At 45.9% G+C, this 26882-nt stretch overlaps 1 long non-coding RNA gene across 3 annotated transcripts in view; it reads right to left on the bottom strand.

Moving 5' to 3' along the window:
* Positions 1-3224: 3224 nt before the first annotated feature.
* The window catches only part of LOC148146449 (uncharacterized), a 32578-nt gene continuing 8920 nt past the window's right edge, over positions 3225-26882 (bottom strand). For 2 of the 3 annotated variants that reach the window (XR_015760818.1, XR_015760819.1), the window contains exons 3-4: positions 9843-9960; positions 3225-3732 (exon numbers count right to left, since the gene is read on the bottom strand). This is a non-coding gene — a long non-coding RNA (uncharacterized LOC148146449). The remainder of the gene's footprint in view (positions 3733-9842; positions 9961-26882) is intronic. The other variant, XR_015760820.1, reaches the window with a different exon arrangement.

Raw genomic sequence — 26882 nt, 5'->3', positions numbered from 1 at the left:
TTGTGAAGGGGTCAGATTGAATGACGGTCTCGGTGAACAAAAGTGAGACACAGACACAGAGGGGTGTTGGGATGGATTGAATCAAATGTTATCAATTTGCATGGCCCCCAACACTACAGCAGTTACAAACGGGAGTGATCAAGAGAATGGAATTAGAGCAGCAAATACATCTTAAACATTTATACAGCTAAAGAGGATGCTGGGTAAAGATATTACAGTTAGTGCTGACTTCATTCCAGACACACCAGCCTGGGAGCACATCCTTCCTGTATCTGTTCTATCGAGCTCTTGAAGAATTTTATTCATTTCAAGTGTTTCTTAGATACTCCAGAGAAGACAGTTTCATGCTCTTCAGGGCAATGCTGTCGTCAGAATTCAAGTAACTGGTGCATGTAACTGGCTGCTTCATGGACTGGAACTGGCAATTGAGACTGTAAGGTTACTGTATAAAATATCTTCAACTGTATTGCCAGATGCATGAGGGGCTTTAAGAAAAAAACACAACTTAAGGGCATTGAGTGTCAGAGCACTTCCTGTTGTGGGGCATCCTGTTCAGGTACAATTTATTGATAACTGTTAGAATTGACCTGCACTGGCTCTGTCGAAGTGGTCAGAGCATTATAACTGTAATTGGAGCAGGTAATAAATTTCTCATGGGTTAAAACGTTTAAATAATAGAATAGGTGTGGGTTCTTCTGGTAAAGTGTGCAAAGTTATTCAAAATGGTCCTAATGTACTTTCAGAAACAAATGAGAGAAAGGCACATTACTGAGGTCATTGCATTAGTCCAAATTTAGAAGTTCAGGAGAACTGAAGCGAGAGCTGGTGTTGGGAGGTGTAATAATGATAGGGAAAAATTGTTTTACAGAGAGAGAGAGTTCCCAGATGGGAAACTCAGCTTTAACATCACATCAACTGCAGAGTCATCCAATTCCGCAGGTCCTGATCCTTATTGTTCATCAGGAAGGGGAAAGCGGCATTCCCAGCCCAGAGAAATCATTCCCATGTTTCGCATGTGGTCGAATATTTAAATGGTCATGTGATCTGGGAAGACACCATTATGACGGGACCAGGGCGAGGGTATGCAAACATGAGGATTGGGGAAAGGAAATTACCTACCCTCCCAGTGGGACACTCACCGACACACTCACACTGTGAAGAGGCCGCTCACCTGCCTCATGTACGGGAATTGGGTTACTCGATCTTACAATCTGCTGAGGCACCAGAGATGGCACAGTGGATTTAGACCCTACACCTGTTCAATGTGTGAGAAAGGATACACTCTGATCTGCTGAAACACCAGAGAGCTCACTCTGGGGAAAGGCCATTCACATGCTCCCAGTGTGTGGGGAGAGATTCACTCAAATGTATCACCTGCTGAGTCCCCAGTGAGCCCACGCAGGGGGAGAAGCCATTCAGACGGATGTGTGTGAGAGAGGATTCAGTGATTCATCCTGCCCCCTGAGACCCCAGTAAGCCCACAGAGGGGGAGAGGCTATTCAAATTGTGGGCGGCACGGTGGCACAGTGGTTAGCACTGCTGCCTCACAGCGCCAGAGACCCGGGTTCAATTCCCGCCTCTGGCGACTGACTGTGTGGAGTTTGCACGTTATCCCCGTGTCTGCGTGGGTTTCCTCCGGGTGCTCCGATTTCCTCCCACAGTCACAAAGATGTGCAGGGTCAGGTGAATTGGCCATACTAAATTGCCCGTAGTGTTAGATAAGGGGTAAATGTAGGGGTATGGGTGGGTTTCGCTTCGGCGGGTCGGTGTGGACTTGTTGGGCCGAAGGGCCTGTTTCCACACTGTAATCTAATCTAATCTAATCTAATCAAATGCTCAGTGTGTGGCAAGGGATTCAGTGATTCATCCCACTCCCTGAGACCCCAGCGGGTTCACATTGGGTATGAAGTGTTCACCTCTTTGTGTGACAAGGAATTTGTTGAGTCTTCAAGACAACTGAAAGTCCAGTAAGTGGTCACCCACCTGCTCCGTGTGGGGTAGAGTTCACACATCACTGCAGGACACTGATTCTGACGTTACTGTTCATCAGGGTCAGGAGTGGACCGTGTTCATGATGACACTATTGGAGTATTGATGTTGTGGTTGTTAATCACATTAACTGGGCTGGTGTTGACAGAATTTATATTGCCACTTTCTGAACCTCAGGGTGTCTCTCTGGGAAGTAAGTCTCCACAAACAACAATGTGACAATAAGCAATGATCATCTGTTTTGATTTAAATTATGATCATAGCACGGCTGCTTCACAGAACCACGTACAAGGTTGGAGACCAGCCTTGGTCAATGTGGAGTTCCCCCATTCTCCCCATGATAATGTGGTCCCCTCCAGGTGCTCTGGTTTCCTCCCACAGACCAAAGACAGCACCCGAGCTACAAATCTTCTCACAAACTTTGAATTCTATTCTATGATTGAGGATAAAGGCTACACAGCAGGGTGTCCTTGGAAAAAGGAGCATGTGGTGTGTATCAATACTCTCGATGCCTTCAGATAGAGGTGGGCACCACAGGGGATACAGTGCTTTATCTCCACCACTGCCCCCTCACCCCCAACTCTACATTGATTTAGTCCCTTCTCACTCTGTCACTTGTAATGGTTTGCTTTGCTCGTCATGGGCCTTGTTTATAAATATTCAATTGGTTACACGGGTGGTTTACTGCGGGTGATTAACCAAAAGCAAAATGGGGTAATGATGATTTTGATGGTGGGAAGGTTGCTCAGCTGTGTGTGATAACATGTTTGGGTAGGAGAAAGGGGGAAAAAAGAACGCTTCACACCTCACAGAATGAGAACTGAAAAGCGGTTAAATCAAACCAAAGGTTAAGACAGGGAGGGAATATTTCCCCGGAGCCTGAGTAACTGGAAAATGATGGTGTCCGGGAATAGACATGATTTTGTTCTAAAGGGCACTTGAAATTTTAAAAACTGTTATGTTCAGATAGTTTCAATTCTTTTACTTTTATTTATTGTGGAATAATCTTTAACACAAGGTTTGCAAATTTGTTTTTTTTTAATGTAAAAGACAATAGTTAAATTAAAATCCATCAAACCATCCCTCACTGAAAACTGTTGTGGAAGTGCAATCTCCTGGAGAATCCCTGCCGATTTCTTCCTACCCGGGCTCCATGGCTATATACATACCTGGGAGATAGCAGCAGGAGGAGACCATTCAGCCTTTCAATCCTGCTCCACCATTCAGTGGGAAACAGCTGACCATCCAGCTCTGGCTCCTGTTCCTGCTGTGTTCCAATCCCCTTTCATGACTTTACCTCGAAGAACTATATCGAAGTCCTCCTTTGGTTTCACTGCCTTTTGTTCCAGTGACGTTGCTGTGTTACTGTGCAGGTGTAGGCAGGGGTAATGTGATGGTGCTGCCTCCTGGAGGATGCACTCAGCGTCCCTCATCATCCTGCAGTAACATCAACTGGGTTTCAGCAACTCGAGAAATAAACCGTTTCCAGGATATGGGCATCACTAGCTCAGCCAGCATTTATTCCCCATCTCTAGTTACCCTTGAGAAGATGGTCGTGATCTGCTGTCTTGTACAATTCACAGTCCATTTGGTGCAGAGAGATCGAAAATGTTGTGAGGGAGAGTGTTGCAGGATTTTGGCCGAGTGACTCTCTATCTTTGCTTCTTCAAATTCTGGTTAACTTAATCACAATCTGCAAATGATTTTGAGATTTCAGTCTTCAAATCTTCACCATCTAGCACCCTGTACAAAGGAATATGTACAGATTAGAAATTCAGAACAGACAATTCCTGTTTCTCTGGAATATCTTTTTCCCCTTTCTTCCCTCAAAGCTGTAACCCTCCAGCCCACTTACTCTCTCCGACCGTTCTGATTCTGCTACCCCCTAATGTACACCCTCCCCATTCTCATGGAGTTGTTGATAAACAGATCCATGCCACCACTTCCCGTCCCTGGTTAGACTCTGCACCGTTTCTGGGTTCACTTCCTTTCCTTTCAGTTGCTGCAAGTCAATAATGTAACAGCAGAATGAAACAAAAGGAAACAGAAAAGGAGGTGGCAGATCCTGGACAGAAGAGAAACCTTCAGTCTGGGAGAATGGGTCAGATCCTTCTTTATTTCCCATTAGTTGATTCCCACCATTACAATGAGTTGGGGATGGAGAGTGGTCCTACATGGGAGTAGTGACACTTTGACCCCCTCCTCCAACAGATCAATACTATGAGCAGATACATTCCTCCTCCAGCCAATCGCAGTGTGAAAAACTTTCCGCAAAGTATATTTACCCAAAGCACATGCTCCAAAACCCGCCGACATTCTGTACATGTACAGTGCCAGGTTTCCCCACACACGTGTGGGCCCTGCCTCAGGGATTGTGGAGTTGTAGTCCCCATGAAGCCACTGGAGCCCTGTCTCTGGAAAGTTAATGAATAGTGTGGACTGGAGGGTGTTGTGTATAGGATCCCCATTCAGACACACAGAACATATGGACTGTCGCTGGGTTTTACTGAGACATCTGCTTCCACAACCTGATTTTCTGATGTAAGGAATGTAGGTTCAGTCAAGTGGGGTGTGGTGAGGTTAATAGGAGGAGCAGATTTTAAGCAGAGGTGGTTCAATGGTTAGCATTGCTGAATCACAGCGTCAGGGACCTGGATTTGATTCCAGCCTTAGGCGACTGTGTGGAGTTCACACGTTCTCCCCGTGTCTGTGCGGGTTTCCTCTGGGTGCTCCAGTTTCATCCCACAGTCCAAAGATGTGCAGGTTAAGTGGATTGGTTATGCGAAATTCCCAGTGTCCATGCCTGTGCAGGTTAAGCCATTAACCATGGGAATATAGGGAATGGGTGAGTCTGAATGGGATGCTCATCATAGGTTGGTGGACTCCATGAACGATAACCCTGCTTCTGCACTGAAGGGATTCTATTCCATTCTCATGAAGAAGAATGTACCTATCTCAATGTGCTGTAAATCTGTAGAAATCCCTATTCAAAATGCGGTGGATGCCAGGACAATAAGCAAATTTACTGAAGAGATACAGATGTTGAATTTGCAATGAGATGAAGGGTGAGAGAGAGCAGGTGGGAAATTCCAGCTGAGACCGATGTGAGCTCAATCATCATGGTATTAAATGGTGGAGCTGGTTCGAAGGGCTGCATTGCCTCTCCTGTGCCCAGTGCTTATCTTCTTACGGTAATAACTGGAAAGCTGAATTCAAAACTCACCACCTTCACCAAAGGAGATTTTTGGAAAAAGCAGGATGGTCAGGTGGATTAGCATTTCAAACTTAGATAGTGAGGAAGCATGTGGAAGATAATGATTTTTCAATTTTAAACTGAGGTGAGTTAAATAGGTTATAGTCCAACAGGTTTAATTGGATGATGATGAAGGAGCAACGCTCCGAAATCAAGTGTGCTTCCAATTAAACTTGAGGGACTATACCCTCGTGTTGTGAGTTTTTAAACTTTGTACACCCCAGTCCAACACCGGCATCTCCAAATCATGTAAACTGAGGGGAGACAGTGATTTATGGTTTTGGATTGTGTAGTACACTCACACCGTCCAGAATACTCTGTTTTGAATATCTATCCTGTACTTTAATCCAAAGCCAAGGTCTCTGACGATGAAAACCAAAACACCCAGGTAACATCGCCTCACCTCGTAATCTGATAAAAGACTTGTGATAAGTCTGGTTGAATTTAGAATACAGTTGGAAAGCGGGAAGATTAAATCCAATCCTAAGATTCTGTGCTTAAACAAAGGAGACTACAATAGATGAGGCAGGAGTTGGCTAATGTAGACTGGAAGCAAAGACTTTAGGGTGGGACAGTTGACAGACAGTGAAGGAATATCAAAGAATTTTTCAAACTGCTCAGCAAAAGTATATATCAGTGAAAAGGAAGGACTGTAGGAAAAGGAGTAATCTGCCATGGGAGGCTAAGGAAATAAGGGAGTCTATCAAATTGAAATTGAAAGCATACAAATTGGCAAAGACCAAGGAGAAACTAGATTAGAAAAAGTTTAAAGATCAACAGAAAGCTAGATGGGATTGGGGGAGAAAAGTGATGAGCAGCTATCCCCAGAGCCAGAATAGCAGTTTACACGGCTAGAGGGGAACCTATTGTGTGGGGAACATATGGCCTCTGTAATTGTTGACTGTTACCATAGAGATAATCCTGATCAAGTTACAAATCACAGCACACTCCAAAAGCTTGTACTTCCAAATAATCATGTTGGACTATAACCTGGTGATGTGTGGTTTTTAACTTTGCCCACCCCGCTCCAACACCGGCTCCTCCACATCAGAATCCTGACAGACAACCCCACTTAAACTGAAGTGCCTGTCAGATACCTGACTGAGCCACAGGGCCGTGGGGGAGGGGTATGTGGTTTAACCACAAAGTGCTGAACTGAACTAGACTTTTTAATTGCCGTTGCCATGGAGATAATATTGAGAGACAGCGTCCATTCAAAACTACAAACCACAAAGGTATAAGAATGGGAGCGGCACATCGGACAGGCGGGGAGTTACCTGATGCTGCCTGGAGGTGTTCTGCATGTACACTATCCAGGTAACTGCCATGTCTCATCAATAAAGACTCAAAGAAGACCTCTCAGAGTTCTGTGCCCAGTTATTCCTATCCAGCAGGGTTTAGGAATATGAGTACACAGCAGTCTTCACAGTGGAGGATACGAAGAACATGCCAGTAATTGACAAGGAGACTGAGGAAGGTGAGGACCAAGAAACAACCATTGTCACGAGAGAGTTAGAGCTGGGCAAGCTAATGGATCTAAAGGTAGACAAGTCTATTTGCCCTAATGGAATACATCCCGGGGTACTACCAGAGATAGCGGGAGAAATAGTAAATATACTTGGAGTCAGAGTCCTACAGCAGAGACAGGCTCGTTGGCCCAAACTGGCCCATGCCGATTAGAATGTCCATCCACGTGAACCCCATTTTCCTGCACTTGGCCCATCTGCTTCTGACGGAGAAAGTGAGGTCTGCAGATGCTGGAGATCAGAGATGGAAATGTGTTGCTGGAAAAGCGCAGCAGGTCAGGCAGCATCTAGGGAACAGGAGAATCGACGTTTCGGGCATTAGCCCTTTTTCAGGAATGAGGAAAGTTGGTCCAGCAGGCTAAGATAAAAGATAGGGAGGAGGGACTTGGGGGAGGGGCGTCGGAAATGTGATCGGTGGAAAGAGGTCAAGGTGAGGGTGATAGGTCAGACTGGGGTGGGGGCGGAGAGGTCGGGAAGAAGATTGCAGGTTAGGAAGGCGGTGCTGAATTTGATGGATTTGACTGAGACAGGCTGGGGGGGGGAAATGAGGAAACTGGTGAAATCCGAGTTCATCCCTTGTGGTTGGAGGGTTCCTAGCCGGAAGATGAGGCGTTCTTCCTCCAACCGTCGTTTCGCTGTGGTCTGACGATGGAGGAGTCCAAAGACCTGCATATCCTTGGTGGAGTGGGAGGGGGAGTTGAAATGTTGAACTACAGGGTGGTTGTGTTGGTTGGTCCGGGTGTCCCAGAGGTGTTCTCTGAAACGCTCCGCAAGTAGGCGGCCTGTCTCCCCAATATAGAGGAGGCCACATAGGGTGCAAAGGATGCAATAGATGATATGTGTGGAGGTACAGGTGAATCTGTGGCGGATATGGAAGTTTCCTTTGGGGCCTTGGAGGGAGGTGAGGGGGGAGGTGTGGGCGCAAGTCTTGCACCTCCTGCGGTTGCAGGGGAAGGTGCCGGGAGTGGAGGTTGGTTTGGTGGGGGGTGTGGATCTGACGAGGGAGTCACGGAGGGAGTGGTCTTTACGGAATGCTGATAGGGGAGGGAAGGGAAATATATCGTTGGTGGTGGGGTCCGTTTGGAGGTGGCGGAAATGACGGCAGATGATGCGCTGTACATGGAGATTGGTGGGGTGGTAGGTGAGGACCAGTGGGGTTCTGTCCTGGTGGCGGTTGGAGGGGCGGGGTTCAAGGGCAGAGGATCGGGAAGTGGAAGAGATGCGGTGGAGGGCATAGTCTACCACGTCGGGGGGAAATTGCGGTCCTTGAAGAAGGAGGCCATCTGGGATGTGCGTTTTTGGAACTGGTCCTCCTGGGAGCAGATGCGGCGGAGTCGAAGGAAGTGGGAGAATGGGATGGCGTTTTTACAGGGGGCAGGATGGGAGGAGGTGTAGTCCAGGTAGCTGTGGGAGTCGGTCGGTTTGTAGTAGATGTCCGTGTTGATTCGGTCGCCTGAGATAGAAACAGAAAGGTCGAGGAAGGGGAGGGAGGAATCGGAGACTGTCCAGGTGAATTTGAGGTCGGGGTGGAAGGTGTTGGTGAAGTGGATGAACTGTTCAACCTCCTCGTGGGAGCACGAGGCAGCGCCGATACAGTCATCGATGTAGCGGAGGAAAAGGTGGGGGGTGGGGCCAGTGTAGTTGCGGAAGATGGATTGTTCCACATATCCTACGAAGAGGCAGGCATAGCTGGGGCCCATGCGGGTGCCCATGGCTACTCCTTTCGTTTGGAGGAAGTGGGAGGATTGGAAAGAGAAGTTGTTCATGGTGAGGACCAGTTCAGTCAGTCGAAGGAGGGTGTCAGTGAAAGGGTACTGGTCGGTACGGCGGGAAAGAAAGAAGCGGAGGGCTTTGAGTCCTTCGTGATGGGGGATGGAGGTGTACAGGGACTGGATGTCCATGGTGAAAATAAGGCGTTGGGGACCGGGGAAGCGAAAATCATGGAGCAGGTGGAGGGCATGGGTGGTGTCCCGAACGTAGGTGGGGAGTTCTTGGACTAAGGGGGACAGGACGGTGTCAAGGTATGCGGAGATGAGTTCGGTGGGGCAGGAGCAGGCGGAGACAATGGGTCGGCCGGGACAGTCAGGTTTGTGGATTTTGGGCAGGAGGTAGAAGCGGGAGGTGCGGGGTTATGGGACTATGAGGTTGGAGACGGTGTATGGGAGATTCCCCGAGGTGATGAGGTTATGGACGGTCTGGGAGATGATGGTTTGGTGGTGGGGGGTCGGGTCATGGTCAAGGGGGCAGTAGGAGGAGGTATCTGCGAGCTGGCGTTTGGCCTCAGCGGTGTAGAAGTCGGTGCGCCAAACTACTACCGCGCCTCCTTCTGACCCCTTGCTATCCATGTATTTGTCCAAATGTCTTTTACATGTTGTTAATGTACCCACCTCAACCACTTCCACTGGCACCTCTTTCCATATACATACCATCCTCTGTGTAAAACAGTTGCCCCTCACGTTCCCTTTTATAATTTCTCCTCTAAACGTAAACTGATGCCCTCCACTCCTTGATTCCCTGGGAAAAGGACGGAGTGCATTCCCCTTACCCAGGCCTCTCATGGTCTTATACACTTCCAGAAAACATCCCCCCTCTGTTTCCACTGCTCTAAACAAAAAAAATCCTCGCTTCTCCAACCTCTCCCTATAACTCAGACCCCTGAGCCCTGGCATCATCCTTGTAAATGTCATCTGCACCTTTTTACAGTTTAATAACTGAAACCTACATTACATTCATCACATTTCCAGTGTTTCCCCACAGCATTGGAACTGACTTGACAACGCCAATTGATTACAAGCCATGATCGATAATTAACTCCTTTACAACAATCCCGTTTTCATCGTTTGTTCCATGATGCAGGTATCCTGGTCTCTTTCTGGTTGCATGATTAATTAAAACCTTGTCCTCATACTAAACAAATCTGGAGCTTAATTGTTTCTGGGAAATGTGCCATGTGTTTTCAGACTTTTAACAACAAATGAACTCTCTCTCCACACTAACATGGACTTGGCTGTGTCTCAGTACTTTTTCCAGACACACTGACATTTGAAATATTCGCCCACGGACAGAATACACACCTTTCCTTCCACATGAAAAGGCCAGTGATATTCAGATCGGCACGGATCAAGTAACCATCAAAACCGAACAGGAAGTTCAATTTGAATTACTCATCCACAAATCCGCCCTTTCAGAACCCTACAACAGAGAAAACAGGTCACCACCGTTAACACAGTATGGAAATTCATAAGACAGTGATAGTATTAAATTGTAGTTTCTTTGTTCCCCCAAAGCTTTAAATCTCAGTCTCACAATTGCTCTCTTCTGTGAACTGAAATCCAAACCAATCTCCTCACCATTTTTCCTCCACACCCAGTTCTCACAGACTCTCTCTTCTCTTTGAAATCAGCTTCCTCGCTCCTGCCTGCAGACTAAGAACCAAAAAAAGGTTTCCTCCCAAATCCAAATATGCGCAGGTCAGGTGAATTGGCCATGCTAAATTGCCCATAGCGTCAGGTGCATTAGTCAGAGGGAAATGGGTCTGGGTGGGTTAGACGTCCGACGGTCGGTATGGACTAGTTGGGCGGAAGGGCCTGTTTCCACACTGTAGGAAATCTCATCTATTCAAATCAATGAGTCTGACTCGGAGCCTCCTGGATGTTGGTGAATCCTTCCCCCACTTCCAAGGTTTCCTTCCTGGTCAGAACCAATCTGATTTTCCCCCCAATCTGGAACATTTTATTTATTTCCCCCACACGGACCCTCTGATGAGAACCGTCCTGCACACACTGACCAAACCATATCTGATTGAACTAAGATGAACCAAATTAGAACTTTAATTGCAGGCCCATCTGTGTTCCTTTCCATAACATTCCTGAATCTTCACACGAGTTCTGATAACTTTCTGCGAAATGCTCCCCCCACTGATAGCCGACCACTTGTCACGATATCATGGCAGGGGCCATTTCCCTGGGTCCTGTTCCCAGAGGGAGGAAACTGCCAATGACAGATTAACCCCACACACGCACAGCCTCCCTGGCACTGACCCACCCTGCACATACACCAACAATTGGACAGCACTGCGCCCATGCACTGGTCTCCCCTCCTACAGCACATGCTCCAGATCACACATGAAGCTGGGTGATTGACAGCAGCTGTGTCCCAATAGGGTGGAGGGGGCAGGGCTGGAGATTGTAAACAATGAATGAATGTGGAGGACACTGGGGGATGGACAGGTCAGTGAGGGAAAGGATCAGTGCAGCAGCAGGAGGGGATCCTGAACAAAGTGAGCAATGGGAGAGTCTGACAGAGAGAAACTACAGGAAGGTTCTGTTTGGAGGCTCAGGCAGGGACAGCTGGGAGACAGTGTGGCCTGGCGGCTTGGGCATGTTTTCCAATCAGCCTTTTCAAAGATGCTGTTACTCAACTGTGAGCTCGATCCTCCTGGTCCAGTGGTAAGGACATTACCACAATTTCCTGGTGGGCTAGTGGAAAGAAGGGAAGATTTTCTCAATCTCTCTCACATGGAAACTCCATGAGCTCCTCCCACTTCCTGTCTATGGTGGGGATGGAGACAGAGCAGATGGGAGCGTGGTTCGGGATATAGGGACTGCCTTTCAAATGGAACTTACCTGTGTGGGTGATATTAACAAGACTCAATACACAGTCACTAACACAAACCTGGTGTACTTGAACTTTATCCAGAATATTAACACCCCATAACTGGGTGACGCAGACCCCAATGTACTGAGTTAAGTCCTGGATATTAATAATGGCTTTGTGTGTGAGAAATCTCGTCTCATGAACTTGAGTCAATTTTTTTGAAGTAACAAAGAGGATTCATGAGGGCAAAGCAGTGGAAATGATCTACATGGACTTCAGTAAGGCATTCTACAAGGGTCCCCATGGGAGACTGGTTATCAAGGTTGATCTCATGGAATACAGAGAGAACTAGCCATTTGGATACAGAACTGGCTGAAAGGTAGAAGACAGAGGGTGGTGGTGGAAGGTTGCTTTTCGGATTGGAGACCTGTGACCAGTGGAGTGTGACAAAGGATCGGCGCTGGATCCACTAATTTTCAAAATTTATATCAATGATTTGGATGTGAATATAGGAAGTAATGTGAGGAAGATGACACCAAAATTGGAGGTGTATTGGACAGTGAAGAGGATTACCTCAGATTACAACAGGATCTTGATCAGATGGTTGAATGTGCTGAGGACTGGCAGATGGAGTTTAATTTAGATAAATGTGAGGTGCTGCATTTTATGAAATCAAATATTAGCAGGATGCATACGCTTAATGGTAAGGTCTTCGGGAGTGCTGCGGAACAAAGAGACCTTGGAGTGCAGATCATATCTCCTTGAAAACAGAATCGCAGGTAGATAGGATAGGAAAGAAGGTGTTTAGTACGCTTTCCTTTATTGGTCAGAGCACTGAGTATACGGGTTGGGAGGTCATATTGCGGCTCTACAGGACATTGGTTAGGTCACGCTTGGAATATTTCATGCAATTCTGGTCTCCTTCCTATCAAAACAATATTGCGAAACTTGAAAGGGGTCAGAATAGTATTACAAGCATGTTGCCAGGGTTGGAGGATTTGAGCTATAGAGAGAGGATAAATACACTGTTTTCCCTGGAACGTCAGAGGTTGATGGGTGACCTTATAGAGGTTTATAAAATCAGTAGGGGCATGGATAGGGTAAATACACAAGATCTTTTCCTTGTGGTGGGGAGGAGGCACGATGGGGGGTGAGAGACAGAGGGGATAGACCGAGAGGGGAGGGTGACCGTTATTTTGTAGATCTACAACACAACCCTGTTCCTGTTTTCTCCCCATCCCCTTCAATCCCTCTGACGGGCTTAGAACAAGTGCACAGTCTCTGGAAAGTAGAGCTTCAGGGTGGTCAAGTGCTGAAGGTTGCATTTAGGACGCTGACATTTATTGGTCTGTGCACTTATCAATAAATGGACCTGGATTCAATTCCACTGTCCTGGATTCATGTCTGTGGCCACAGACGCGCCTGTCTCTATCCCTGACTACTGGACCCCCTGTCACTACAGCTCTGTCATTCTCCTTCCTCCAGTTCTGTGCAGCGGAGCTATCTGTGATGTCATGAACCTGGCTGTTGCTGATTTCCCCTGAGAGTCCACCCCACCTGTTCCCCCCGTTATAGAATCCCAAGCGGTGCACAATATCTGTTTGAGAAAGGGAATGATCACTGGTGAGTCCTGCACTTCCTTCCAGAGCCTTTTACTTAATCTGACAGTCACCCATTCCCTTTCTGCCCGTGTAACCCTCACCTGCAGTGTGACTAACTCACTAAAAGTGCTGTCCATAACATTCTCAGTATTGCTGCACAGTGAGTCCACTCTCAACTCCAGGTCTGAAAAGCAGTTTCCCAGTAGTTGCAGATGGACACAGTTCCTGCACACATAGCCGTCAGGGAGACTGGAAGCGTCCCCTATTTCCCACATTGTCCAAGAGGAGCACACCACAGGTCTGAGGGCGCCTATCACAATGTCTCTCTAGTTTCAGCTAGTTACTCTCATTAAGAGAATTTAAATGAGCTAGAAACCTTTCTTCACTTCAAACATTTCCATTATAATCTAAAGCCCCGATCTTTACTTAAGCTGACATTTTATACTTTTAAAAACTGTTAAAAAAAACTCAGCAGGTTTCACTTACAAACATGCTATTCCCATTGAGATCATGTGAATTTCTGAATGGCCTTAACTAAAACTGAAGCTGAGCTTCACCTTCTCCCTGTCTTCCCTCCGTCTGTTTACACCCAACTCTGAAACACTCTCATTGATCCAAGCAGCCCTCACAGTGCAGCCCTATCATTTTTATTGTCTGTTCATACCGACAGTGCCCTATGCCTCCTGCAGTGTTCCAGTGTATCTCAATGGGAGCTCAGGAACTGCATCTCATCTTTCAATTCAGCCCTTTGCAACCCCAGAGTCAACATGGACTTCAGCAGATTCTGAATGAACAGGCAGTTGTCAGAATATGGAACATTCCACCTGAAATGGTGCTAGAATTTGAGTCTATAAGGAATTTTAATGAGAAGTTTCCAGTGAATTGAAAATAAGGAGTTTACAGGTTAACATCATGAAGTGGGTAACTAGGAACAAATCTGTCAGTTCCTACAAAGAGACAAGGTGTAATTTGGATATATCTGTGCTCCCTCCCAGGGCAATATCTCCTTCCTTAGCTGCAGGGTCCAGAACAGAGCACAAACCCCAAGGGTGATCCAACCACTAATTTGAACATCTTTCTGTTTTTTTGCTTGAAAAAAATAGATACTTTCCCATAGACAGAACAGACACACCTTTCTCCTTTCTACAGTTAAATATCAATGGTATTCAGATCCTGATGACCCTGCTGACGATAGAAAAATACTTTTGAGATCTCTGTCTCAATTATTCTCAATTAATATCCTATAAAATGAATTCACAAAACAAAACTCATAGTCAATGCAAGATGAATAGTGAAGACAAACACTTCTCTTGGTATGTGTTTGGTGTGTAAATGCTCGTCTTCAAATCACCCATTCCCCACCCAGGCAGAGGAAATGTCCATGTGCCTCACTGTACCTTGCCCCAAATAAAGATGGCGGCTATCACCGCCTGAGGGCCACAGCCATTTTCCCATTTGCTGTAAACGTGGGACCAAGAGTTTCTAATTCAGGCCTAACTACCTGTACAAAGTGTAATTAAACCCTCCCAGTATATGATTTGGAGATGCCGGTTAACAGACAGTCAATTTTTCAATGTATAATTTCAGTTACATCACACTGTAAATTTTTGCTATAAATTCTGTGTTACGATTGAGCCCTCCACTATCACCTGAAGGAGCGTCGCTCTGAAAGCTAGTGTGCTTCCAATTAAACCTTTTGGACTATAACCTGGTGTTGTGTGATTTTTAACTTTGTACCTCCCAATCTAAACTGGATCTAACTCCCCTTTCCCGTTTCCTCCTTCTGCACACACCAAGGGTCATTCTAGGTCCAGTGACCCTTCCTCAGAACCGAGGCAGCTGGGAAAATTAGAATCTCTACAGTGTGCTAACAGGCCATTCGGCCCAACAGGTCACACCCACCCTCTGAAGAGTTTCTCAACCAAACCCATTCCCGACCCTATTATTCTACATTTCTCCTGACTAATGCACTTAACCTATACATCCCTGAGCACTACCGGAGATTTAGCTGGGCCAATTCACCTAACCTGCCTATCTTTGGACTGCAGGAGATAGGGGTTAAAGAGTAAATAATAGGTGGGGACAGAGTCCAAAGAGAGACAGGAACCGTTGGAAAGACAAAGGAGTGGATAACAATCTGGCTGGGAGGGTGCATAGCTATTAATGGAGGGGACAGGAACCGGTGTCTGGCAGAATCTCAGTGGAGGTGTTGGAAATTGCAGCTGATGATCTAAGTTCTGTTGCAAAACAGACCCTGAGCTTCCAGTTCCCTGTCACTGTAACACATGAGTCTGTTCCCTGGCCAACATCTCTGCCTCATGCTTACTGCAGTGTTCCAGTAAAGCTTGATGCAAGCTGGCAGAACACTCCAGAACATACCAAAACTCCCCGTATTTCAAGGACTGCAATTTCCCCTTCCACGTGGTCAACAATACTCTCCAGTGCATCTCCACCACTTCCCACACCTCCATTCCTTTCAGCATTCCAGAGACCATTCCCTGTGAATTCCTCGTCAGATCCATGCTCCCATCAAACCGACACTCCACTCCCAGCACCTTCTCATGTCAATGTAAGAGGTGTAAAACCTGTGCCCACACCTCCCCCCTCGCCTCCAAAGGACCCTTCCACATCCAGCAGAGATTTTCCCGCACATCCAAACACCTCACCTATTATGGCCTTTGCTTTCGACGTGGTCTCCTCTCCACTGGGGAGTCAGGATATCAACTTGCAGAATGTTTCAGGGAACATTTCTGGGACACATGCACCAACCAACCCCACCATCCTGTGGTCGACCACTTCAACTTCCCCACCCACTCCGCTATGGACATGCAAGTCCTGGGCCGCCTCCACCACCAAATCCCAGCCACCCGTCGCCTGGAGGAAAAAAAACCTCATCTTCCACATTGGGACCCTTTAACCACAGAATCAGGGTTTCCTCAGCTCCCCTTCCTTACCTTATCCCAGATCCAACCCTCCAACTCGACACCACCCTCTTGAACTGTCCCACCTGTTTATCTCCCTTTCCAATTATCCACTCCACCCTCTCTCCATTACCCTGCACCTACATCTACCTATTGCCTTCCTAGCTCCCTTCCCACCATCCCCACACATCCCTCTTACTTCCGCCCACCCCCCCAATCCCAGCATTCCTGATGAAAGGAATATGCCCAAAACGTCGATTCTCCTGCTTCTGGGATGCTACCTGATCTGCTGTGCTTTTGCAGTGCCACGTGTTAACGCAAGCTGGAAGAACAACACCTCATCTTCTACTTGTGGACCCTGCACCTCTCGAGCCCCAGTATCAAATTCAATAATTTTAGGTCCTGAACTCTCCAATGTCCTAGCGCCCTCTCCTCTTAACCCACACACGGGTTATCAAATAGCCTGCCATTACACACTACCTATATTTAGCCACTAACAGTGGCCATAAACAGCTTTTCACCCTCCCCCAGCCAGATCGTTATGGACTCCTTTGTCCAACTGCTCCCATTTCTTTCTTTGGACTCTATCACCACCTATCATTTACTCCTTAACCCCTACCTTCTGCATATAAACCGACATTTCTTTTCAGTAACATCAGTTTTGAGAATGGGTCAGCGGATCCAAAATATTAACTCTGCTTTCTCTTCACAGATGCTGTCAGACCTGCTGAGCTTTACCAGTACCTTTTGGTTGTTGTGTGAGATTTACATCATCTGCAGTTCTTTTGGTTCTTATTTACCAGAAATTTCTAATTCAGGTCTAGCAGCCTAAAACCATGTGTTTATAAGCACTCCCAGTCCACACAAACTCCACTTCTCTCCCAGTCTCTGCTGTCTCTCTCACTCCCTTCACACTCACTGAGTGCACCCCCACCACAGTGACACTGCACCTGCACAGTTCTTGGTCACGTGTTGGCCCACTGGACCCACCCCTCATTCACTCCCATTGGATGGAGGATCACACCAACTCTCCTGTTGGTCTGAAGCTGCCGTCAATCACCTGGGTCCCATTATGACACGAGTAGTGCGCTCCTCCCAGGAGTATTGGAGGCGGAAGGGTGACCTTATAGAGGTTTATAAAATCATGAGGGGCATGGGTAGGATAAATAGACAAGGTCTTTTCCCTGGGGTGGGGGAATCCAGAACTAGAGGGCATAGGTTTAAGGTGAGTGGGAAAAGATTTGAAAGGGATCAGAGGGTCAAGTTTTTTCACAGGTGGTGCATGTATGGAATCTTCTGTCAGGGGAAGTGGTGGAGGTTGGTACAATTAGACCATTTGGCATCTGGATGGGTATATGTATTGGAAGGGTGTAGTGGGATGTGCGCCAAGTGTTGGCAAATGGGACGAGGTTAGGTTAGGATATCTGGTCAGCATGGACTAGTTTGACCAAAGGGGTTGTTTTCATGCTGTACGCCTCAGGCGACTGACTTTGTGGAGTTTGCACATTCTCCCCGTGTCTGCGTGGGTTTCCTCCGGGTGCTCCGGTTTCCTCCCACAGTCCAAAAATGTGCAGGTCAGGTGAATTGGCCATGCTAAATTGACCGTAGTGTTAGGTAAGGGGTAAATGTAGGGGTATGGGTGGTTTGCGCTTCGGTGGGTCGGTGTGGACCTGTTGGGCCGAAGGGCCTGTTTCCACACTGTAAAGTAATCTAATCTAATCTAATCTAATCTAATCTATGGCTCTGCACTGGCATTACTTTCAACATTCAGTGAAAGGGGGCAGTATCACAGAGTAGAGGGACTGGAGGCTATTCAGCCCATTGGGGCTATACTCTCCCCCTCTGGAGATGGTGCCAGTCTGTCCCAACTCACCTCCCATTTGCCTGTAGTCCTCCAAATCCTTCCTTATAAGAAGCTAAATTGCAAATTTGTTTTGACAATAATTACTGAATCTGCATCCAGCTGTCGGCCAAACTGATCCAGATGCTTAGAACTTACGGAATAAAGTAATGTTCACATTTTTAACCTGCATTACTTGCCAATTACTTGAAAGTAGTTCCTAAAAATTGTGACGTTAATAATTTCTCCCTCTGAATTAAATATCCTGGAAAGAAATCTGCTCCTGGTTGAAATCACTGCTTAACCTTTTGAGCTCCAAGGAGAATTATCTGACCTTCTGCTAACTCCCCACATAGAGAAACTTATCTTAATTTTAATGTTTCAGTGTTATCGAGATGTACAGCACAGAAACCAACCATTTGGTCCAACTTGTCCATGCCGACCAGATATTCTAAATTAATCTCGTCCCATTGCACAGCACTTGGCCCATAACCTTCTAAACCTTTCCTAATCACTTACCCAAATCAGATGCCTTTTAAATGTTGCAATTGTACCAGCCACCACACTTTCTCTGGCAGCTCATTACATACACATACCACGTTCAGCTTGAAAACAATGCCCCTCAGATCCCTTATAAATTGTTTTCCTCACTCCTTAAAAGCCTGTGCCCCATAGATTTGGACTCACCTAACCTGGGAATAAGACCCTGGTTGTTCACCCTATTCATGTCCCTCACAGTTGTATCAACCACTGAGGTCACCTCTCACCATCCGATGCTCCAGGGAAAACAGCCCCAGCCTATCCCTATAGGGCTGAAACCCTCAACCCTAGTAACAACTTTGCACATCTTTTCTGAATCCTTTCAAGTTTCAAAATATCATTCCGATAGCGGGGAAACCAGGACTGAAAGCAGAATTCCATAAGTAACTGAATCAATGTGCTGAACAGCTACAAAATGCCGTCACAACTCCTGTACTCAATCCACTAACCAGTAAACGCAAGGATACTAAACACCTTCTTCACTACTCTGCCTATCTATGATTCCACTTTCAAGGAACTATGAACCTGCACTCCAAGATCTCTTTGTTCAGCAACGCTCCCCAGGAGCTTCCCATTAAGTGTATAAGTCCTGCCCTGATTTGATTTTCCAAAATGGAGCACCTCACATTTTTCTGAATTAAACTCCATCTGCCACTCCTCAGCCCATTTGTTTGAAGTCCCATTGTAATCTGAGGTAACCTTCTTCCCTGTCCACTGCACTTCCAATTTTGGTATCTATGTAAAGTCACTGACCATACCTCCTATATTCACATGGAAAACATTTACATAAATGATGAAAAGCAGTGGACCCAGCAACGATCCTCACAGCATATTGCTCATAGAACATAGAACATTAAAGCACAGTACAGACTCTTCGGCCCTCGATGTTGCACCGTCCTGTCATACCAATCTGAAGCCCATTTAACCTACACTATTCCATGTACTTCCATATGCTTGTCCAATAACGACTTAAATGTACTTAAAGTTGGTGAATCTACTACCGTTGTAGGCACAGCTTTCCATACCCTTACGACTCGGAGTAAAGAAATTACCGCTGACATCTGTCCTATATCTATCACCCCTGAATTTAAAGCTATGCCTCCCCGTGCTCGCCGTCACCATTTTTGGAAAAAGGCTCTCCCTACCAAACCCTCTGGTTATCTTGTATGTCTCTATTAAGTCACGTATCAACCTTCTTCTCTCTAACGAAAACAGCCTCAAGTCCCTCAGCCTTTCCTCGTAAGACCTTCCCTCCATACCAGGCAACATCCTAGTAAATCTCCTCTGCACCCTTTCAAAGATTCCACATCCTCCTTCTCATGTGGGGAACAGAACTGTACACAATACTCCAAGTGCAGCCTCTCAAGAGTTTTGTACAGCTGTAGCATAACCTCATGGTTCCGGAACTCGATCCCTCTATTAAGAAAAGCTGAAACACTGTATGCCTTCCAAACAACCCTGTCAACCTGGGTGGCAACTTTCAAGGATCTGTGTACCTGGACACTGAGATCTCTCTGTTCATCTACTACCAAGAATCTTACCATTAGCCCAGTACTTTGCATTCCAGTTACTCCGACCAAAGTGAATCGCCTCACATTTGTCCGCATTAAACTCCATTTGCCACCTCTCAGCCCAGTTCTGCAGCTTACCTAAGTATCTCTGTAATGTACAACATCCTTCGTCACTATCCACAACTCCACCGACCTTAGTGTTGTCTGCAAATTTACTAACCCACCCTTCTACGCCCTCATCCAGGTAGTTAATGAAAATGACGAACAGCAGTGGACCCAACACCGACCCTTGCAGTACACTACTGGTAACTAGACTCCAGGATGAACATTTCCCATCAATCACCACTGTCAGCTTTCAGCAAGCCAATTACTGATCCAAACTGCTTTATCTCCCACAATCCCATCCTTCCGCATTTTATACAATAGTCCACTGTGGGGAAACTTATCGAACGCCTTGCTGAAATCCACATACACCACATCAACCGGTTTACTCTCATCTATCTGTTTGGTCACCTTCTCAAAGAACTCAATAAGGTTTGTGAGGCACGACCTACCCTTCACAAAACGGTGCTGACTATCCCTAATCAAATTATTCTTTTCTGGATCCTATCTCTTATAACCTTTTCCAACACTTTACCAACAATTGAATAAGGCTCACTGGTCTAGAATTCCAGGGTTGTCTATATTCCCCTTCTTGAGCAGGGGAACCACATTTGCTATCCTCCAGTCTTCTGGCACTATTCCTGTAGACAATGATGATTTAAAGATCAATGCCAAAGGCTCGGCAATCTCCTCCTTGGCTTCCCAGAGGATCTTAGGATACGTCCACTGGGCCGGATGGGTTTTATCTATATTCACACTCTGCAAGATTTCTAATACCTCTTCCTTATGAACCTCAATCCCACCTCGTCTAGTAGCCTGTATCTCAGTACTCTCAACAACATTGTCGTTTTCTAAAGTGAATAATGTTGAAAAATATTCATTTAGTGCTTCCCCTATCTCCTCTGACTCCACACACAATGTCCCACTACTATCCTTGGTTGGCCCTAATCTTATTCCTCATTCTTTTATTCCTTAAATACCTATAGAAAGCCTTAGGGTTTACCCTGACCCTATCCGCCAACAATTTGTCATATCTCCTCCTGTCACTTCTGAACTCTTTCTTTAGGACTTTCTTGGCTACCTTGTAACCCTCGAGCGCCCTAACTGAGCCTTCACATCTCATCCTAACATAAGCCACCTTCTTCCTTTTGAAGAGAGTTTCTATTTCCTTTGTAAACCATAGCTCCCGCCTGACAGGTATATACTTATCTAGGACAAACAGGAGCTTTTCCTTGATCTTTGAGGGTCCCTGTTCTCTGCCTGGTTACTCGTTTATCCTAAGTGTATTTCTGGAATCTCTGGATTCTCCGGGAACCTAATTCCCAAAGCTCTCTCATGTCCCGTTTTTGCTCTCCTGTTTTCCCTCTAGTATACTCCTACTGCCCCTATACTCCTCCAGGAATTTACACAAACACAGATGTCTGAACCTGCCATATCCCTCCTTCATTTTCTTGATGAGACCCTCAATTTCTCTCGACAGGCAGCATTCCCTACACTACCTGTTAAGGCCTTAACAGGATCATACTGTCTGTGTACTCTCATTGTCGCAGGCCTATGGACGCAATGGCAGATGAGGACAGAGAAGCAATCATTCTCAGTAAAGAGGTAGTGTTGGGAAAGATAACAGCCTAAAGATAGATGGGTCGCCTGGCCGTGATGGAATGTATCCCAGGTGACGTTAACAGATGGCAGAGGGTAAATAGCAAATGCACTCATGATAATTCACTAAAATTTGCTGTACTCTGGGACAGTTCTGACAGATTGGCAAGCTACAAATGTGTTGCGAATATTTTAAAATGGACCTGTTAGCATAACTTCTTTGGTGGGGAAAATGCCCGATCTCTTAAGGAAGAAATAGTGAGCTATGTGGATAGAAATGATCTCATTGAGCAGACACAGCATCGATTCATGAAAGGTAGACCACACTAAGATGAGTGGTAGAGCAATGTCTGCAGAGGCCACTGTAAGTCTGCACAGGGATACAGATAGGTTAAGTGAGTGGGTAAGGATCTGGCAGATGGAGGACAAGGTTGGGAAATGTGAAGTCATCCATTTTGGTCAGACTAACAGCAAACTGATGGTGAAATTGTGAAAACGTGCACCATGTTGCTGTACAGAGGGAGCTGGGTGTCCTTGTGCATGAATCACAGGAAGTTGGTTTGCAGGTACAGCAGGTAAATAAGGCAGTGAAGGGAACATTGTCCTTTAGTGCTAGAGGGATGGTTATGCTGCAGCTATACAGAGTGCTGGTGAGGTCACACCTGGAGTACTGTGCACAGGTTTGGTCCCCTAACATTAGCAAGGATGTACTGGCACTGGAGGGAGTACAGAGGAGAGTCACTAGTTTCAGTCAGGATTTCAGAGGGTTGGCGTATGCGGAGAGATTGAGGAAACTGGTAGTATGCTCATTGGAAGTTCGAAGTATGGGAGGTTGGATAGGAAAAAAAATAAAATTATGAACGGAGTAGACAAGATAGAAGCAGGGAGGTGATTTCCGCTGGGGGTGGGTCAAACAAGGGAGCAGAGCATCAAAATAAGGGGGTATCAGATTTAGGACTGAGTTCAGGATGGACTTCTTCTGCTAAATCTGTGAACATGTGGAATTTGCTGCTGAGTGCAGCAGTTTAGGTTATCGACTTGACTATCTTTAGGTCAAAAGGTAGATTTGTGAACAGGAAAGGAATTAAGGATTATGCTGACAGAACGGAATGTGGACCTGAGGCCATGAAAAGATCAGCCATGGCCTTATTGAATGACAGAGCAGGCTTGAGGGGCCAGGTAGCCTACCCCTGCTCCTCTTCCTTATGTTCTTATGTTCCCACTTTCCAGCCGTCCCTTTCCCTGGGAATAGCAAAGGAATATTGAAAGTTCTCGCCTTGTACTGTCAAAATTCGCCTTTGTCCAATTTCGAACACCGTTTAAATCTGGTCTATTATTTTCTGTAACTATTTTAAAACTAGTAGAATTATCAGAGAATCCTGACAGCGTGGAAGTAGGCCATTCAGCCTATCACAACCACATTGACCCTCAGAGACTCCTACCTTACCACTGTAATGCTGCATTTCCCATGGCTAATCCACCTAGCGTGCACATCCCTGAAAATTATGGGCAATTCAGCCTGGAATATCCACACAACCTGCATATCTTTAGAGAGTGGGAGGAAACCAGACCAAACAGACGAAACCCACGCAGATAATAACAACAAGGTGATCATCCCTTTCTTATTTCCCAGTTCCACCAAAATAACTTCACTGGACGTACTCCCAGGAATATCGTCCCTAAGCACAACTGTAATGTTATTCCTAAACAAAAAGGCCACTCCGCCTCCTCTCATGTCCCCCTTTCTATCCTTCCTCTTGCATCGATATCCTGGAACATTAAGCTGCCAGTCCTACTCATCCCTGAGCAACGTTTCTGTAATACTTATGATATCATAGTCCCATGTTCAAAACCATTCCCTGAGCCCATCTGCCTTCCCTGTCAGGCCTCTTGCATTGAAATAAATGCAGTGTAACTTGTCAGTTCTACCTGGTTCTGTGCCTTGGCTGCCTTAACTGTTTGACTTCTGAACTGTACCCGTCTCAGACATACCTCTTTTCTAACTATCTCTTTGGGTTTACCCCCACACCCTCACTGGATTAATGCCTCCTGAGTAACACTAGCAAATCTCCCTGCCTGGATATTAGACACTTTCAATTCAGGTACAATCCATCCTTCTTATGCAGGTCAACTCTACTCCAGTGGAGATTACAATGATCAAAAGATGTGAATCCTTCTGCCCTACACCAGCTCCTCAGCCAATCATTCATCTCCTCCATCCTGCTATTAGTACTCTCATTAGCATGTAGCATCGGGAGTAATGTAGATATTATGACCGAGGACTTACTTCTTCATATATTCCAGGCTAATTTGCTATATTCTCTCATCAGGACTTCATCTTTTCCCCTTCCTATGTCATTGGTACCAATGTACAATGACCTCCCACTGGTCATTCTTCCCTTTGAGAATATTCCGTTACCTGTTCGAAACATCCTTGACACTGGCACCTGGGAGGTACCACCCCATTCTGATGTCTCACTGTCAGCTGCAGAAACAGCAGTCTGTGCCCGACTAGAGAATCCCTTATCATCATTGAGCGTTTGGTATCTGATATACCTCTCATTATAGTAGAGCCAGTCTCAGTAAGTAACTTGGCTGTCAGTGCAACATTCCCCTGAGAGTCTATGAACACCTACATTTTCCAAAATAGTATACTTGTTTCAGATGAGGATAGCCACAGGAGACTCCTGCTCTACCTATCTCCCTCTCCTACCTTTCCGAGAGGTAACCCATCTACCTGACTGTATCTGCAGTTTTCCGGCCTGAAACTGCCACCTATCAAACACCCTGACTCTTGTAAATTCTTCATTACCATTAAGCACCGCTCCATCAGATGCATGTGATCCAAGAGGTATTGCTTCACTTCCTGCAGGCTATCATCAGGATCATTCAAACTCTCCCTACTCTCCTCCAGGAAGTGCACATCACTGTACGAATGGCCATCTCTGCACCTTAATCTGTAGACCCAGAAAAAGGCAGAGTCTTACAGCTTTACAAAAGACTACTCTTGAATACATTAGTACCTGTATTTTATATTTAAAACATTCAACTAAAAGATCATAACAGAGGCATTTAAACTAGTAAACACTCACCCTACTGAATGTTGCGGATTTTAAAAAGAAAAACAGAGTAAGATTTACCTTTTAAGAGACTGAAACCCACTGAGCTGATCCCCGGCTGTGGGTCACAGACATACAGCACGGAAACAGACCCTTCAGTCAAACTCGTCGATGCCGACCACATATCAGAAACTAATCTCGTCCCATTTGCCAGCACTTGGTCGATATCCCTGTAAACCCTTGCTATTCATATACCCATCCAGATGCCTAATAAATGTTGCAATTGTAGCAGCCTTCACAACTCCCTTTGGCAGCTCTTTCCATAAACGCACCACCGTCGCATGAAAACGTTGCCACTTAGGCCCCTTTTATATCTTTCCCCTCGCATGCTAAATCGATTCCCTCTAGTTCTAGACTCCCCCATTCCAGTGAAAGTACCTTGTCTATCTATCCGATCCATGCTCATGATTTTATAAATCTCTGAAATCACGCCTCAGCCTCTGACACTTCAGGGAAAACAGCCCCAGCCTATACAGCCTCTCCCTATATCTCAAACCCTCCAACCCTGGCAATATCCTTATAAATATTTTGTGAACCTTTCAAGTTACACAACATCCTTCTGATAGGTGGAGAACAGAATTGCGCACAATATTGCAAGAGTGGCCAAACCAATGTCCTGAACAACCGCAACATGACCTCCCAACTCTCTTACTCAATACTCTGTCCAATGAAGGAAATCATACCAAACACCTTCACTATCTTATCTACCTGCGCCTCTACTTTCAAGGAGCTATGAACGTGCACAGCAAGGTCTCTTTGTTCAGCAACACTCCCCATGACCTGACCATGATATGTATTAGTCCTGCTAAGCTTTGCTTTTCCAAAATGCAGCACCTCGCACTTATCTGAATTGAACTCCATCTGCCACTCCTAAGCCTATTTGCCCATCTGATCAAAATCCCATTGAAATCTGAGGTAACATTCTTCACTGTCCACTACACCTCCAATTTTGGTGCCATCTACAAACTTACTAATTATACCTCCTGTGTTCACATCCAATTCATTTATATAAATGATGAGAAGTAGTGGACCCAGCACCGATCCTTGTGGCACTCCACTAGTCACAGGCCTCCAGTCTGAAAAATAATCATCCATCACTACCACCCTCTGTCTTCTGCCTTTGAGCCAGTTCTATATCCAAATGGCGACTTCCGTGAGATCTAACCTTGCTAACCAGTCTCCCATGGGAAATCTTGTCGAACGCCTTACTGAAGTCCATATAGATCACATCTACTGCTCTGCTCTCATCAATCATGTTTGTTACTTCTTAAAAACCAGATCAAGTACGTGACACATGATTTCCCATGCAGAACGTTATGCTGACTATCCCTAATCAGTCCGTGCTTTTCCAAATACACGCAAATCCTGTCGCTCAGGGCTCCCTCCAACACCTAGTCTAGCACAGCGTCTGTAGTTCCCAGGCTTGTCCAAACCGCCTTCGTTAAATAGTAGCGCCATATTAACCAACCCTCAGTCTTCTGGCACCTCAGCTGTAACTATCAATAATACAAAAATCTCAGCAAGAAGCCCAGAAATCACTTCCCACGCATCCTACAGAATTTTAGGGTACACCTGATCAAAGCCTGGGGATAGGTCCACCTTTATGCGTTTCAAGACATCCAGTACTCTGTAGTATGGACATTATTCAAGATGTCACCATTTATTTCCCCACATTCTACATTTCCGGTGTCCTTCTCCACAGTAAGTACTGATGCAAAATATTACATCTTGATAAAACAAATGAGGGCAGGACTTACACTAATTAAAAGTAATGCTTTGAGTCGTGATATAGAACAAAGAGACCGAGGGGTTCAGGTCTTCTTAGTCTGTGTCACATGTAGACAGGGTGGTAAAGAAGGTGGTTAGCACCCATACCTTCATTGCTCTGACTTCTGAGTACAGGGGTTGGGAATTTAGGTTGAGGCTGTACAGGATGTTGGGGAGGCCTCTGATGGAATACTGTGCCCAGTTCTGGTTGTGCTGTTATAGGAAGGATATTATTAAATTGGAGCAGATTCGGAAAAGACTAACCGGGATGTTGCCATGAATGGAGGGATTGTGTCACAAGGAGAAGCTGCATAGGCTGGGATTCTTTTTCACTACAGCGTAGGAGGTTGACGGATGACATTAGAGGTTTATAAAACCATGAAGCGTGTAGATAAGGTGAATGGCCGGGGGTATGGGGGATTCAAGACCTGGGTGCATACAATTTGAAAATAGATGAGAAAGGTTTAAAAAATAAATTGGGGATTTATTTCTTCTTTTACATGTGTGAAGTGAACTCC

This window comes from Chiloscyllium plagiosum, unplaced genomic scaffold, assembly GCF_037043375.1.
Source record: "Chiloscyllium plagiosum isolate Xiang-an unplaced genomic scaffold, Cpla_swu_hap1 HiC_scaffold_21, whole genome shotgun sequence".
In the NCBI taxonomy this organism is placed as follows: Eukaryota; Metazoa; Chordata; class Chondrichthyes; order Orectolobiformes; family Hemiscylliidae; genus Chiloscyllium; species Chiloscyllium plagiosum.
Note: the sequence above shows the minus strand (reverse complement) of the source record. Positions and strands in the feature narration are given on the sequence as shown.